Raw genomic sequence first — 15,840 nt, forward strand, 5'->3', positions numbered from 1 at the left:
GGATTGAACACTGACCTTTTCCAGTCCTGTGGCCACTGCTGAGTTTTCCAAATTTGCTGGCATATTGAGTGCAGCACTTTCACAGCACCATCTTTCAGGATTTGAAATAGCTCAACTGGAATTCCATCACCTCCACTAGCTTTGTTCGTAGTGATGCTTTCTAAGGCCCCCTTGACTTCACATTCCAGGATTTCTGGCTCTAGGTGAGTGATCACACCATTGTGATTATCTGGGTCATGAAGATCTTTTTTGTACAGTTCTTCTGTGTATTCTTGCCACCTCTTCTTAATATCTTCTGCTTCTGTTAGGTCCATACATATCTGTCCTTTATCGAGCCCATCTTTGCATGAAATGTTCCCTTGGTATCTCTAATTTTTTTGAAGAGATCTCTAGTCTTTCCCATTCTGTTGTTTTCCTCTATTTCTTTGCATTGATCACTGAGGAAGTCTTTTTAAAGGGGTAGGTAAAGCATAAAGACTGGGGAAGGAAAGAAAAAACAGTGTAAGAATGTGGCAGTTTAAGAAAACAGTTAGTGGCCTTAGGGATGTGAAAATTTATCTCAGACACATTTGTTGGCCCAGATATTCACTATGGCTACCTTTATAAAGAGCATATTGTCACACTCCACTTGAAAAATAAGTCACAGTAGATGAACAGTGTCTAGAAAAAATCTTGAGTTAATTCTCCCAGAATATTAAATATAATTAAATTTATTTATTTATTCATATATTCACTATTAGAAACAAAAGAGGAAGAAAGCCACAAAATTATGGGAAAAGGTAGTATATAAATATAATATTAATATAATTTCTAACACTGCCATCTAGAATCCTTTCCACATGAACTCTTTTTAGCGAACTTGATGGTACTGTCAAGAAAGAATATTCATTTTAGGTATTGATCATGTAGAATATTTTCTTTTAATTTAAAAGCTAATACATCTTTTATCTAGTATCTTTTATAGCTTAGAAATCTGATGATAAGAAAGAAACATAGAAGTGCCCCCACTGTCCATTCCAGTTCCCCTTTATTGTCACACAAGGGATTTGATATCCATCATTTATGTTCTTCAGAGAAGGTGATGTCACACCACACCAGTACTCTTTTGCCTGGAAAATCCCATGGATGGAGGAGCCTGGCAGGCTTCAGTCCATGGGGTCACTAAGAGTCAGATACAACTGAGCGACTTCACTTTCACTTTTCACTTTTGTGCATTGGAGAAGGCAATGGGAACCCACTCCAGTACTCTTGCCTGGAGAATCCCATGGATGGAGGAGCCTGGTAGGCTGCAGTCCACGGGGTCGCAAGGAGTCGGACACGACTGAGCGACTTCCCTTTCACTTTTCACTTTCATGCATTGGAGAAGGAAATGGCAACCCACTCCAGTGTTCTTGCCTGGAGAATCCCAGGGACGGGGGAGCCTGGTGGGCTGCTGTCTATGGGGTAGCACAGAGTCGGACACGACTGAAGTGACTTAGCAGCAACAGCATTTTGTTCTTTGGTTCCAATCAATAGGAGGATTTAGGACCTTAAAACACGTTTAGACATAACATTGAATGTATTCTAGATATTCAAAGTATGTGTAGTTCTGACAAGCTGTTTTATTTAAGCTGCTGGAAACTAAATAACCCTTATGTGTGCATGCTAAGTCTCTTCAGTCATCTCCAACTCCTTGTGACCCAATTGACTGTAGCCTGCCAGGCTCCTCTGTCCATGGGATTCTCCAGGCAAGAATACTGGAGTGGGTTGCCATGCCCTCCAGGGGATCTTCCCGACCCTAGAATTGAACCTGTGTCTCTTATGTCTCCTAAATTGGTAGGTGGGTTCTTTTTCACTAGCACCACCTCTGAAGCCCAATATCCCCAGTTAATACTCTCTTCCCATTTGTAATGTACCCCTGGTTAAAGGACTAGAGGAAAAGGAATGAGAGGTACTAACATTTCACATGTATATCTTGGTGGCAATCACCCAAGAGTATTCTCCCCTAGATAGCAGAGAAAATAAGAATGAATTTCATAAGTTTTCAGAATGTGAATTTTGGCTATTAACAAAGTAAATTTCTATAATTATACATTTGGAGAAATCATTTCACGTATGACATTGCATTTATTTACCATCACAGTAGACATTTTATAATTTGAACTGTAAATGCTCAACATTGCAGGAAAATGCTGTAGAAGCTTGCTGAATTCAAAGTGTTCAGAATAATCTAGTAATGTTAAGGTTAAAGAGTGCCTACCCATGAAATTAAAAGATGCTTGCTCCTTGGAAGAAAAGCTATGACCAACCTAGAAAGCATAAAAAGCAGAGACATTACTTTTCCAACAAAAGTCTGTCTAGTCAAAGCTATGGTTTTTCCAGTAGTCCTGTATGGTTGTGAGAGTTGGACTATAAAGAAAGCTGGGCACCAAAGAATTGATGTTTTTGAACTGTGGTGTTGGAGAAGACTCTTGAGAGTCCCTTGGACTAGAAGGAGATCCCAGTCCATCCTTAAGGAAATCAATCCTGAATATTCATTGGAAGGACTGATGCTGAAGCTGAAACTCCAGGCCTTTGCATCCAATCCAGATGCAAAGAACTGACTCATTTGAAAAGACTCTGATGCTGGGAAAGATTGAAGGTGAGAGGAGAAGGGGATGACAGAGGATGAGATGGTTGGATGGCATCACTGACTTTATGGATATGAGATTGAGTTAGCTCCGGGAGTTGGTGATGGACAAGGAAGCCTGGCATGCTGCAGTTCAGGTGGTTGCAAAGAGTCAGCCACAACTGAGCGACTCAACTGAACTGAACTGAATTCAAATGAATTAGTACTAGATTACCTCTCCGTTATTGCTAACTCTCCAGTTCTCCGAAGTTGCTGATTATTGAAGGAGTGACAAGATTTAGAATATTGAGGTAACGGTCTTCTAAGCTTGGAGAACAGTAAACAAAATAATTTCTTTTAGCAGTTTTTAAAAAGGAATAAGGATTTTTTATCTAATATCATGCAATGCAACATTTGATTTTGTGTCCTTATCAGTCTTCCATTAAACTCTAATGTTCCTGCTTGTGGAGACATTAGATAAAATGCAGGTTCATTTCATGCTTCCAGGAAGATCAGCCAAGAAATTCATAAGTCCTGAAGATGATTCTGCTTGACTGAATGTCAAGTGAAAATTTTATGAAGTGAGAACTTCTCAAAACTAATTCTCATAATTTTCTTTCATGGCTTGCCCATTTGTCTTGTAAATATGTTTCCCCACAGGCTGGTAGTATCTCCAGTAGTGAAAGAAAGCAGTTTGTATCAACTTTCAGGTGATTGGAAAGATGAAGAGAAATATGTAATGTAATTTCTAACTAGGGATTCACAGGCAAGCAAAAAAATGACTGGAATCCTCACAGGCTGGTAGTATCTCCAGTAGTGAAAGAAAGCAGTTTGTATCAACTTTCAGGTGATTGGAAAGATGAAGAGAAATATGTACTGTAATTTCTAACTAAGGATTCACAGGCAAGCAAGAAAAATGACTAGAATAATTTTTGTTAAAATACATAATAAATAGATAAACAGATAGCTAATTTTAAAAATCTAAAGTTAAAGGAGGGGCTTCCCTGGTGGCTCAGCGGTAAAGCATCTGCCTGCAATGCAGGAGACCTGGGTTCGATTCCTGGGTCAGGAAGATCCCCTGGAGAAGGAAACGGTAATTCACTCCAGCACTCTTGCCTGGAAAATCCCATGGATGGAGGAGCCTGATAGGCTACAGTTCATGTGGTCGCAAAGAGTCGGACACGACTGAGCGACTTCACTTCACTTCACTTCAAAGTTAAAGGAAAGATGTACTCAAAATGGCTATAAATGTGCCAGAGATGAAAAGCCTAAAAATTTATATTTGTTAACCAAGACATAAACCAAATAAAATACTTACATTATGAATTTAGTGATTTCTGAAACTGAATGTTCTCAGCTGATAAGCTCAGAATTCAGAATTTTTAGGAGGTAATTCCTGGTTTTTATGTGAGTTTTAGTGTTATAATTTTAATTATTTGTTCATATAGATATGAGTTCAATGAATATTTACTGTATACCAGTTACATACTAGGCCTAGTTCTAGGTACCTGGGATACATAGTGAACAAAACATGCAAAGAGTTTGCCTTCATGGAGCTTACAAGTGAATGAGAAGAGAGAGCAATAAAGAATAAAAATAAGTAAACTATATAGTATATTAGAAAATAAGTACTATGCAAGATAGGATAAAGAAGATAAAGAATGGGAATTTCAGGTTGCAGTATTAAATAGCATGGTTAGGTTAAGCCTCCTTGAGAAGTTAGTATTTGAGGATAGACTTGATGGAGGGAGTGGAATTATTTGGAAGAAACATGCCCACAGGAAGAATCTGACTGAAATAAACTTAATTTAAACAAGACATGCATTGTATAATATGGAATTGATATAATGTTCTTTGATGTAACCTTTAAGATTCACCATGGTATTTGATTATTTCTAACTTTGTCTAATAAAATGAGGGTAATGATTGGCCAAGACAGATATTTTATTATTATAATCTGTACTTCTAAAATAGGTTAATTGGAACAATATATTTAAAAACATACACAATAAACTCAAATTGTCAAACAGTGAAGTATTTTAAAAACACATGAGCATATATCTCACAAATGTGACACTGTACACTCTAATAATAGACCAAATAGATAGTGAATAAAATTATGATGTCTTCTTCAACTGTACGAATGTTTGTGTTCACACATATACATCATTTAACTATGAACTGATGGAATTTGAAATAATTCTGAAAATAAAAATTCTTGTTTCTAATGCTCTTTCATGCATACCTAGAACAATACATAGTCTGTTTTAAGTCTTAATATTTATCCTAGAAAAATGGAAAATTCTTAATTCTATGTTTAATTTTTCTCTCCATTTCTGACACCTTGGAAGTGTTAAGCTGAGTTACAAACTAATTAATTAAGAAGTTTAGGGACTGAATTTCTGCTCCACCACTTACCAGCTGTATGTTCTTAGAATGTAACTAAACCTAACTGGGCCTGTTTCCTCAGCTGTGAAAGGGAGATTCATAACTCTGAATTGCTGAATAAAATAATGTGTTCAAAGGGATTGGCACATTATTGGAATTTAATACTTTATATAAGAAGCATCTCATATGCTTTTTTAACTGGTCTGTATCAGAATAATTGCATATAAACAACTGAAGACCAGCCAGAGGCCGTATATAACATCAGGCATTATGGTATCAGTTCAGTTCAGTCGCTCAGCTGTGTCCAATTCTTGCAACCCCATGAATCACAGCAAGCCAGGCCTCCCTGTCCGTCACCAACTCCCGGAGTCCACCCAAACTCATGTCCATTGAGTTAGTGATGCCATCCAACCATCGCATCCTCTGTCATCCCCTTCTCTTCCTGCCCTCAATCTTTCCCAGCATCAGGGTTTTTTCAAATGAGTCAGCTCTTCACATGAGGTGGCCAAAGTATTGGAGTTTCAGCTTCAGCCTCAGTCCTTCCAATGAATATTCAGGACTGATTTCCTTTAGGCTGGACTGCTTTCCTTGCTTGTTGGTATCATGGTGATTATTTTTTGTTTTGGTATCATGGCAATTCAGAGATACAGCTTTGAAGAAACCCCAAAGTTAGTAGAAGGAAAGAAATCATAAAGACTGGAGCAGAAATAAATGAAAAAGAAATGAAGAACACTGTAGCAAAGAATAATAAAGCTAAAAGCTGGTTCTTTGTGAATATAAACAAAATAGATAAACCATTAGCCAGACACATTAAAAGAAAAAAGAAAAATCAACAAAATTAGAAATGAAAAAGGAAAAGTTCTGACACCGCAGAAATACAAAGGATCATAAGAGACTACTATAAGCAACTATACACCAATAAAATGGACAACCTGGAAGAAAAAGACAAGTTATCGGAAGAGTACAACATTCCAAGACTGAATCAGGATAAAACAGAAAATAGGAACAGACCAATCACAAGCACAGAGGAAGAGCTTCGTGGCACTGTGTGCAGGAAAATTTCTGGAACCATTGTAAAAGAGGTGCTCAGTAACATCCAACTCTTTGTGACCCCATGGACTATAGCCTGCCAGGCTCCTCTGTCTGTGGAATTCTCCAGGTAGGAATACTCGAGCAGGCTGCCATTTCCTTCTCCAAGGGATCGTCCCGACCCAGGGAATGAAGCCCCATCTCCTGCATCTCTTGCATTGGCAAGCAGATTCTTCGCCACTGAGCCACCTAGGAAGTCCCTGTAAAAGAGGACAGAATTTTAAATGGGCCAGAAAGGACTTGTAAGATCGGGATTGGAGAAAAAGAAGTAAGCTAGTAATTATGGTGAGAATCAATGAGCAAGGGATTTGTGTGAAAGGAACAGTTTTGGAAGCATCTTAACTGTGCATTCTTTTGTCATAATGGTGCAGTTTGGTGTGTGTTGCCACAGACATGTCATACTTTGACTTGTTGATATACTTCTAAGATAGAGATTTTGCTACACAGCTTTTCACTTCATTGTTTTTCACTTCACAGTTGCCTGTTAATTTATTAAAACCCTGTATAAAATATCTTCTCCCTTCTAAGTCATATATCCCCTTACAACTCATTTATCTAACAAATATAATCATCACATGCAGCCATGGTTGCATGTCACATGTTTAAAATCTATGCTCACCCCAAAACCCTTTTCCATAATGTTCACTAATAGGTCCTAAAATCTGTCATAAACAAAGAATTTCTAAACCAGTGGCACCATGATATTCCACTATTACCATGAAAAATAATTGCTAGTTCAGTGCATTAAGTCATAGTCTCATTACCCTTGAAAAACTATGTTGGCAATAAAAAGCTCTCCAGATGTTGAAAGCTATAATGATAGAACAGCTGAAACTCTGATACACTGCTGGTGGGCGTGTAAATTGATTTGAACACTTGTGAAGACAGTTTGGCAATATCTGGTAAAGTTGAATGTATGTCTACTTTATGACCCACTAATTCCGTTTCTAGGTGTATACCCAAGAGAACTAAATATATTTAGAATAACAAATTTAAGAGTACTAGGTAAAAGTATAATTATTATTTCTCTTACTAATTTTTAAAGTGCACATTATAGTAATTGTAGCCAATTTTCAGAAAGCCATTTCAAAGCGTTTTGGCCACAAAACAGTACTAATTTATTAATTTTTCTAATTTAAATAATCTAATGATTAAAATTTAGCATATTTAAGACCAATGGAAGTATGGTTTATCAAACAAGTTCTTTCTCAGCTGATATTTAAGAGCTGATAGTCCCATGCTAGGAACTTTGCAGAATCTAAAGAAAGTAGGAGACAAATCCCTTTTTTAAATAAATGTGTATCCTTTCATGGGTATTACTAAAAAGAAATTGATTCCATGGGAAAAAAATGATTTTTAGTACAAATAAAAGACTATATTCATAAGGAAGACTGAATATATAGAACAAGGAAGTCAATATAGAATCCAAAAGCTTCTCTTGTCCTTAAATACTCCAACTTAATAAATCATATTGTGATTTTCACACTTACTGTTTAAAAGATATTTTTTGAGTGCTAGATATTCCAGGCACTGTCTTAGTGTTGCTTTGGAGATCAGTGGCCCAAACATGTTTAGATGACTTCCATCATCACCTAGAGAGTGAGGCAGGTAATAATGAAAGTGAAATAAGTTAGTCACTCAGTCCTGTCCGACTCTTCAGCCCCATGGATTGTAGCACCCCAGGCTCTTCTGTCCATGGAATTCTCCAGGCAAGAATACAGGAGTGGGTAGCCATTCCCTTCTCCAGGAGATCTTCCCAACCCAGGGATTGAACCTGTGTCTCTTATATTACAGGTGGATTCTTTACTGTTTGAGCCACCAGGGAAGTCCCAGGTAATACATAGTAAACATAAAAAATACAACTTTATGGTATAATAGAAAGTGGTAAGTGCTATGGAAAAAGGGAAAAGTGGAGCAGAGGATGAAGGGCTGCGAAAGGGACAGGACTGCAGTTTTCATTATGGTAGTTAGAAAAGTCCTAGTTTGGAAAATGATATATGACCAAGAACTTCAAAGAAGTAAGAAGGAAATACCTCCATTATCCATTCCCAATGGGTTTAAAGGGTGATAGAGAAATACACAGACCCATATCTGTAAGGAACAAAACCGAGAGTCTTCCAGAAGAACCACAGGGGTAAGCTAAACCGAACTTGGGATTGGGGGATTCATAAAGATGAGGACCTGAGATAAAGCAGATAACCCAGGGGCAAAGATAGCATGTCTCATCAAAGTGAGAAAAAGAATTGTGTACTTAGATTTCCGTTTACTTCTGTGTTCCCCTCAATATAATTGAAGTTCTTGTGTAGGAAATGTTCTCTTTTTTCCCCATACCTAAATCCTATGAATGTGTGCCATTAAAATTGGTTAAATGAACCAGCAAATGGTGCTACATGACAGTTGAGCCTCATAAGCATAAATATAAAACATCATGCAAGTCTCTCAATTACCTGGTGTCTTAGTGTTATCAGAGTAGAACATACTTAACAGCAAGAATTATGTTTTACAACTTAGCATGAAAGAAATACGCTTGATTCCAGGAACCCGGCTATCAGAATATTACTGCGTTAACACTGGGTTTTTCAGAAACTTGCTTACAAGAATATTGGCTGCTTCTGGAAGCCTAGTCCATAAGATATTTAGGGTAATTCTGGAATCTTGATCTCCATGCACCTTGGCCTACAGGAATCCTGCATGAGTCTGAAACGTTGTTCTCTGATAGGATTCTCATGTAATTCTGAATGCTTGATCAAAAGAATCTCATGTGGTTTGGGAAGGTTGGTTTATTGGATTTTGTGATTCTGAATTTTGGCTTGTTAGAATTTTATGTGAATCTAGAATTTTGGGTTGAAGAAATCTCGCCTAATTCTATGACCTTGGCCAATGAGAATCTTACGTGATACAGAATCCTGGCATATATAATAGCACAGCATTTCAGAACTTTGGCCAGTAAGAACTCAGTCTGAGCATGTAAGGGCTTTCCAGTTGGCTCTAGTGGTAAAGAAGCTGCTTGCCAATGCAGGTTAGAGGTAACAGACACAGGTTCAGTCCCTGGGTTGGGAACATCCCCTGGGGTAGGGCATGGCAACCCACTCCAGTATTCTTGCCTGAAGAATCTTATGGACAAAGGAGCCTAGCAGGCTGCAGTCCATGGGATTGCACAGAGTCAGACAGGACTAAAGCGATTTAGCACGCACACACATGAGCGTATAACTGGTATGTAGCAACATGATGTGGTTTCAGAACTAGTTAGTTCAGAACTAACTTTAGTAGTTATGAAGTGTGATTGTGAAACCTTAAAAAAAAATAATTCTGTGTTACATATAGTGTTTATTTTATAAAAGACAAATTAAAGTAATACTTCCATTAACAAATGGTAAAAGTGAAAAGGAAAAGAATATCTCTACTCATTCTCATTGACTGAACCAAGTATCTACAAATATTAAATGATTCCCGAGGAGTATTAAATATTTTTGGAAGCTGAGCTGATTTTTAAACTGACCAAGACCATTATGTGTGCTTTATGAGAGCTTGATAAAATATGATTCATGTTTCAAGAAATGACAGCCTGGTGCATCGAAGTGAACAATAGAGGACAGCCTATTAAAACAAAATATTCGGTTTGAAAAAATAACCTTAATGTCAAAAATCACTGAGGAAAAAAATTGGCATGTCATAGAAAGATTATATTTAAAGGGACATTTTTTAAAAGAAAAAAATCCTAACCACTATGGAGGATTCACTGAAACCTGAAATCTCTTGTAATTATTACCTAAGGTAACCATATTTTTTTACTGTGATTAATTTCTTGTATAACTGACATGCTGAGGGCAGAGGGTAGTAGTGGTAGCAGCAGCTATACTTTAAACGTCAAAAAAAGCAACGTGACTCTACTTATCAAAGAGTTGAACACGATTTAGTGACTGAACAACAACAAATCAATGAGTTAACCTAACAGCAATGACTCATAAGAACTGAACATTGAAGGAATGTTTTAGAAAGGAAATAAAAGCAAGGTCAAAATCCTACTCAACATTTTTTTACCGAATATCTCAGAAAGATTTTAACAAATATTGCGCCCCCCAGTGGTTGTTTTGAGTATTTTTTTCTTTCTTTTTAAAACATTTCACGTGAGCTCTCAATTTTGCAGCTTCATTATTGGTAACCCCAGGAAGGTTCACATTGTCTATAACTAGGAGGAACCTTGGGAGGCTGATTCAATTCGATTGCCCAATTTCATGCTTGCAGAAAGAATGATGCCAGGGATGAGAGACTGCTTAGTATATGATGATGAAGTTCAGGCTCAACAAGATAGGTTCACAACAGGTCAGTCATCCTTTATTCATCTGATTGCCAGACTGGAAGTAAAAGAAAAGGAGTGACCTAATTACTCCAGATTCCCTAGACCTGGAGTACCAGTACAGCATAGCTATTAAGCAAAGCTGGTCTTTGGAATGATTGCAATGCATTGTTTTAAAGAGGAGGATCGCTGCTTTAGCAAATAAAAGAAGACTTACAAAATCACAGACAAAAGGATGTTTCTGGAATCTGTTTTGCTTGCAGACAGAATGGAAGGGAGCACAGAAAGAAAGTTACTTGGTGAGAGAAGAAAACTAGGAGACTAGGATGGTGTTTCTGTTGGATCTCCAGCCAGCTTTGTGACCTTGGTCAGATTCCTTGGGCCTCAGCTTTCTCACCTGTGAAACAAAGGGTGTGGACTAGGCTGAGTGGTGTCCATGAATCCGGGATAGTGTCAGAGGCAAGAAATACCAGGATCCATCTCATACAAAAGAACCAAACTTATGAAAGCAAAATTAGCTAGTGATCCAAAAATGGAGAAGAAAGGTGGCTGATATAGAATGCATATTCATCCTAACGCATTCAAAATCTAATATGAAAAACTGATAGAGACAGTTCTTTCCAGAAAGAAAAAAAATGAAACATATCTTTCTATCTCTGAATTTCCTCCACAGTAGCTTCTCCTTCCATCTCCTCTATCATCACCTTATTTTTTTTCCCTACTTTCTGTTTCCGGTAACCATGGTGATGCTCCCTCCCAGCAACCTTCTTTGCAGCCGGCCTTTTTGGTACACATGGAATTTTGCTCCATTCACTGATGCAGAGAGCTAGCAATGCTATAAAAATCTATTTATTAACATTTCCCCCCATCCCTTTTGTCCATGAAATAAATGCTGGGAATGATTTCATACTTAACCTCGCTACATAAGGGGCACTGTAAAACAGGGATATTCAACTGTTCATTTCAGTTGCTAACATAAAGGGGATACTGATTATGCCAGAGATTCAATTCCCTGTCTTGGTCCTGGGGGACTGTAAAGTCTCACTACTCAAGCTGGTTGCTACCTCTCTTTGCCTTTGTATGTGAAAGGAATAAAATAGATTGCCTCCAGAAATCACACATCAACCCTGGTTTCCTAATCCTCTTTGTTTTTGCTGCATTCTCCTTTGTAAGGAAACCATTGCCAAGGGCATAATTATCACAGTTACAAGCGGATCAAATTTTCCATAAGAAAATATACATGATTGTGTGCATTTCTGTAATGAACCTATTTATTTGGACTATAAATAAGCAGTATGTGATACTCAGTTTTAAAACTATCGTAATTATCTGCCAATGACAAAACACCAAAAATCTTTCTGATGTCATAAATGCAGATGATAAAAATTCTCATAAAATATCATTTAGTTATATCCAGTTTGTGGAGCCCAACTTATTTGTAATTCTCTATGCCAGCAATTGATTTCTCTGTTTAAGCACTGTGTGTGAGTGTGTGTGTGTGTGTGTGTGTGTGTGTGTGTGTGTGTGTGTGTGTCTGGCATTAACACAAAGGAGAACAGATGATGACATTCATAGGCTTATAGACTCGACTCCTGGGGACACACTTGGATGGATGCAATTAAGATGCCTGTCAGGCATTTGATACCAGAAGCCCCTGTGCAAACCGCTAAATCATACGCCAGGACTGCATCTTATTGTCAGTGAATGATGGCGGCACCGGGTGGCTTGTCATCATTCTCGAAAATTCTGAGGCTAGTGAGCTCTCTCTCCCTCTCCCACTCGCCTTATTTTCCTTTTCGCCACTGCGGGGACTTTTTCTAATTTGCAGCTTCCCTTTCCCGACACACACAGACAGGAGCTGGTGGCTTGCAGACTGCGTCTGTCTGGAGCTAGAGAGCCTGAGCCAGACCGCGGAGATCATGTTCCGGGACAAGGATTCTGCTGCAGTTCTCAAAGGCTAGACTGGGGTGGTATCGCTGCATAGGCGCTGGTAATGGTTTGGGTTTTTTTTTTACATTTTATTGTGCTCTCTTTTTAATTCTTTTTCTTTTTTTCAAAGGATCTGCTTTTTGTGATCTCAAAGTGAAATGCTTTTAAATTCCTTACTGAGCTTCCTAAAAAAATCAAGTACTGCGTTTTTTTGTGCTACAGATCTCAAGACGTAGATTTCTTATCTGGATATAAAGAATGCTTTTGCTTACTGGTGAGTTACAGGTTTTATATTTAGTTAATAAATCTATACATGAATTTTTTTTCTTTTGTTTTGGTAGATCCTTCAGATTGTTGTCTCTAATCGAGGAAACATTGATTGGAAACTACTCATTCAGAAAATTAAAAGGTACCACATGTTTTGTTTGGGTGTTTAAATGAGGGAAAATCAGGGAGGATTTAGAATGTTTTATTTAACCTCTCTATGTTTGGTATTTTATCCTTAAGCCTACGCTGATCATTGTCTATAGCATGTATGATTTGCCTTGCAGAGAATGCCATTATCCAAGGCTGTTTTGATTCTAAGATGTCTAAAGAATTGTGTTTTTTGTCTGTGTTGCAAGTTGTTAGCAAATATCAATATTTCTGGCTTTTGGGGGGATTTCTATCGTTGTAACAACTTTAAAAATGTCCAAAATTCTCTCCAAATAAAAAATTAAATAACTTTAATTTAAGAGAAATATGCCAAGTAATGATTTTATCTGAAGGAATCTTGGTATTAAGTGATATTTTTTAAATGGCTAAATGAAATGGCTTGCCCTTCCCAGGTGGAATGAGCGCTAGAGACTCCCAGGAATGACTCAGTATTGTTGGGTTTTGCGAATAAAATATTTTAACTTCTTCACTGATGATTTAGTCTTTAGTACTGCATTATTTTAAAGGCTGAGGTTGTTCATTATTGAAAGAACTGATTTTATATGTTTTATTTAGCATTGACAGCATAAGAAAGTAATCCTTCATCTTGTCATTAAAGCAGTTGAATCATTGATCCTGGGCCTTATGCCTTCCACTAAAAATATGAATTTTCAAATTCAGCATCAGGATATATATTGATTGGAGATACCAATTATGGGTATTACCTTTTTCTTAATTCTTTAAGATGAGCTTTGACTTGAACGTATATTCATGTTGATAAAACCAGTGTTTGTAATTTGCCTTTTAAAATATGGAAGACATTTTCTGCCTTGCTGAGAAGATCAATACATCTTTTAAATCTTTCCTTGGTATTCACATAGGATTTCTCCATAAGACTTACCAGTCCAAAATATTTTTTAAAGGAGGGTTCTTTTTTTTAATGTACTTAAAAATGGCTAATGTTTAACTAGTGATGTTGAAATACCAGAAGTATGCAAGTGTACACCTGTGACTGTGAATATTTGTGGCAGTTGAAGGAGATAAATGTCCTTGTTTAATTTTCTCTGCAGTGTGTAATTATGAGAACTTTATTAATTCCACAATCACTTATTAAGAGCCTTGCTGCTGTGGGTAGCTATTGTGGGAGAGAGGGAAGGGCAGATGCCACTGTCAACCCCTTCCAGAGTGTAGGCACCATCACAATATTTTTGCACAGAAGAATGAATTCATTAAAATAAATCAGTGTGTTCTACAAAAAGGATATTGCATTATTTCAGATAGTGAACAAAATCTAATAGACTTGTCTCAGAAATATATGAAATAGATTGCATTTTTTCCTCAGAAATTTCTCAGTGGAATCATGTACGAAATACCCAAACAGGACTGACTATTCCTCCTGGACATTGTAAAACCCTTAGGACCATTCTCTCTTTGTTGGTTTCAATCAGAGTGAGTGAAACCATCTCATATTTGGTGAAAAAAGAATCTATCTGGTATTTGCCCATCTAACTAAATATCTATAGTTTATATTTCAAGTGAGAATCTGTTTCCTGATCTTCAGACTCTTTTAGTTACTCACTGTATTAATTTTGAACTTTGGGGTATTTACGTGAATTAAAAAAGGTTGAAGCTACTATTTAGCCACTAAAAAAATGTATTCATTATATTGTCAATATGCATTAATCAGCTCTGTTTTGATTTTTATCTGTGTATTGGAGAGGTGATGTATTACCTCACAAATCCTCATAGATTCTTATATCTTCTAGAACCATTTTAAAATTCATCTTGGGGTATGTTGATAGATTTTGGGTAGTAAATCAAAGTTTATTCAAATAGTCTGTTACATTGTCAAATCAAAATAGAATTTGGCTACTGGACACTAAGAGAGTCAGGGACCTGTATCACGGTTTTTCTAATCAATATTGTCTTGATGTGAGTTAATTCCTTTGCTGATTTGTTTTTCACTCGTATCTTCAGCATGTAGAATAGTCCCTGAACCACAGCAGAAATTCAATAAATATTTATTTAATTATGCGATGGATAAATGACTCGTCAATATTTTCTCCCGTTACTTTTTTGTTCTCATTTTTCATGAGATAACAGACTGTAAAACAGACATTTTGTACTTTTTTTTTCAGTTACCCCTAAAATTAATCAAAATTCATTAAATAATTAATGCCAGGTAGAAAAGCAGGCAAACCATGTGTAAAAAATTTCTTCAGGCTATATGCAAAAGTATCTTATTTTTCTGGTTTAAGGTTAAGATGGAAAGAATTTTTGAAATGTCCCCTTTCACTTTCACCAGCTAGGGTGCTAAACTGCAGCCTGAGTTTTGCTTTATGGGTGCTTCCTAAATACTATTCCCAGGCTTGGCATTATTTACTGCTCTTCATGTCTTCAGCCAAAATTTTGCTGCCGCAGACGGAGGTTGAGGGGGGGATGCTCACTCTCTCTCTCAATGTAATACTAAGAATGATGTCATAATCTTCTTAAATGCTTGCTTGCTTATTAAGGACTACTAAGTATGACATCACTTTATATATATATGCTTACATACGTGTATATAATCTGTAAGGAAAATTCTAGAAACATAATAGCTTTAGGGAATGCTATATTTTCTTGTCACTTACTTTTATTAGTAAAACTATAATTTTTGTTATTAACTACGTGTTAGATAATATCGTAAGCCCTTAAGGTATGTTATTACATTTTAACTCTCCCTACAACTCTGGGAGTTGGGTATGGTCTCCATGTTATGAATGAACCGAGATTCCAATTGGGTAATCCACACAAGTCTGGCCCAAAGTCCTTCATATTAACCACAGAATACTTCATTTCTTTCTGGTAGATTTTTTGGCTCATAATCATTATTTTAATATTTTAGTATGCACACAAAATATATGTCCCTGAAATAAGGTTAAAAGAGTATCCTTATAGATTCTTGTTTTTATATATTAGGTAGGAGTGAATGCATCTTCAAGTACTTCACTGTAATGTTCAAACTCTGGTATATTTTCTATTTTTAATATATATTTTATACTTAACCTGAGGATTTTTATTCTTGGAGGATGTCAGATAAATTAGAGAATTTTGAAAGAAGTGCATAAAGCATCTCCTATGTCATTACAGTGAAGTC

General features: G+C 36.8%; 1 protein-coding gene across 4 annotated transcripts in view; it reads left to right on the forward strand.

Annotated features, from left to right (window-relative positions):
* MAP2 (microtubule associated protein 2) overlaps positions 1–15,840 on the forward strand; it is a 249,811-nt gene that overhangs the window by 88,984 nt on the left and 144,987 nt on the right. For all 4 annotated transcript variants that reach the window (XM_068967679.1, XM_068967680.1, XM_068967682.1 and 1 more), the window contains exon 3: positions 12,632–12,699. The gene's annotated coding sequence lies outside the window, so the exon portion shown is untranslated. The remainder of the gene's footprint in view (positions 1–12,631; positions 12,700–15,840) is intronic.

This window comes from Capricornis sumatraensis, chromosome 3 (assembly GCF_032405125.1).
Source record: "Capricornis sumatraensis isolate serow.1 chromosome 3, serow.2, whole genome shotgun sequence".
Classification (NCBI taxonomy): Eukaryota; Metazoa; Chordata; class Mammalia; order Artiodactyla; family Bovidae; genus Capricornis; species Capricornis sumatraensis.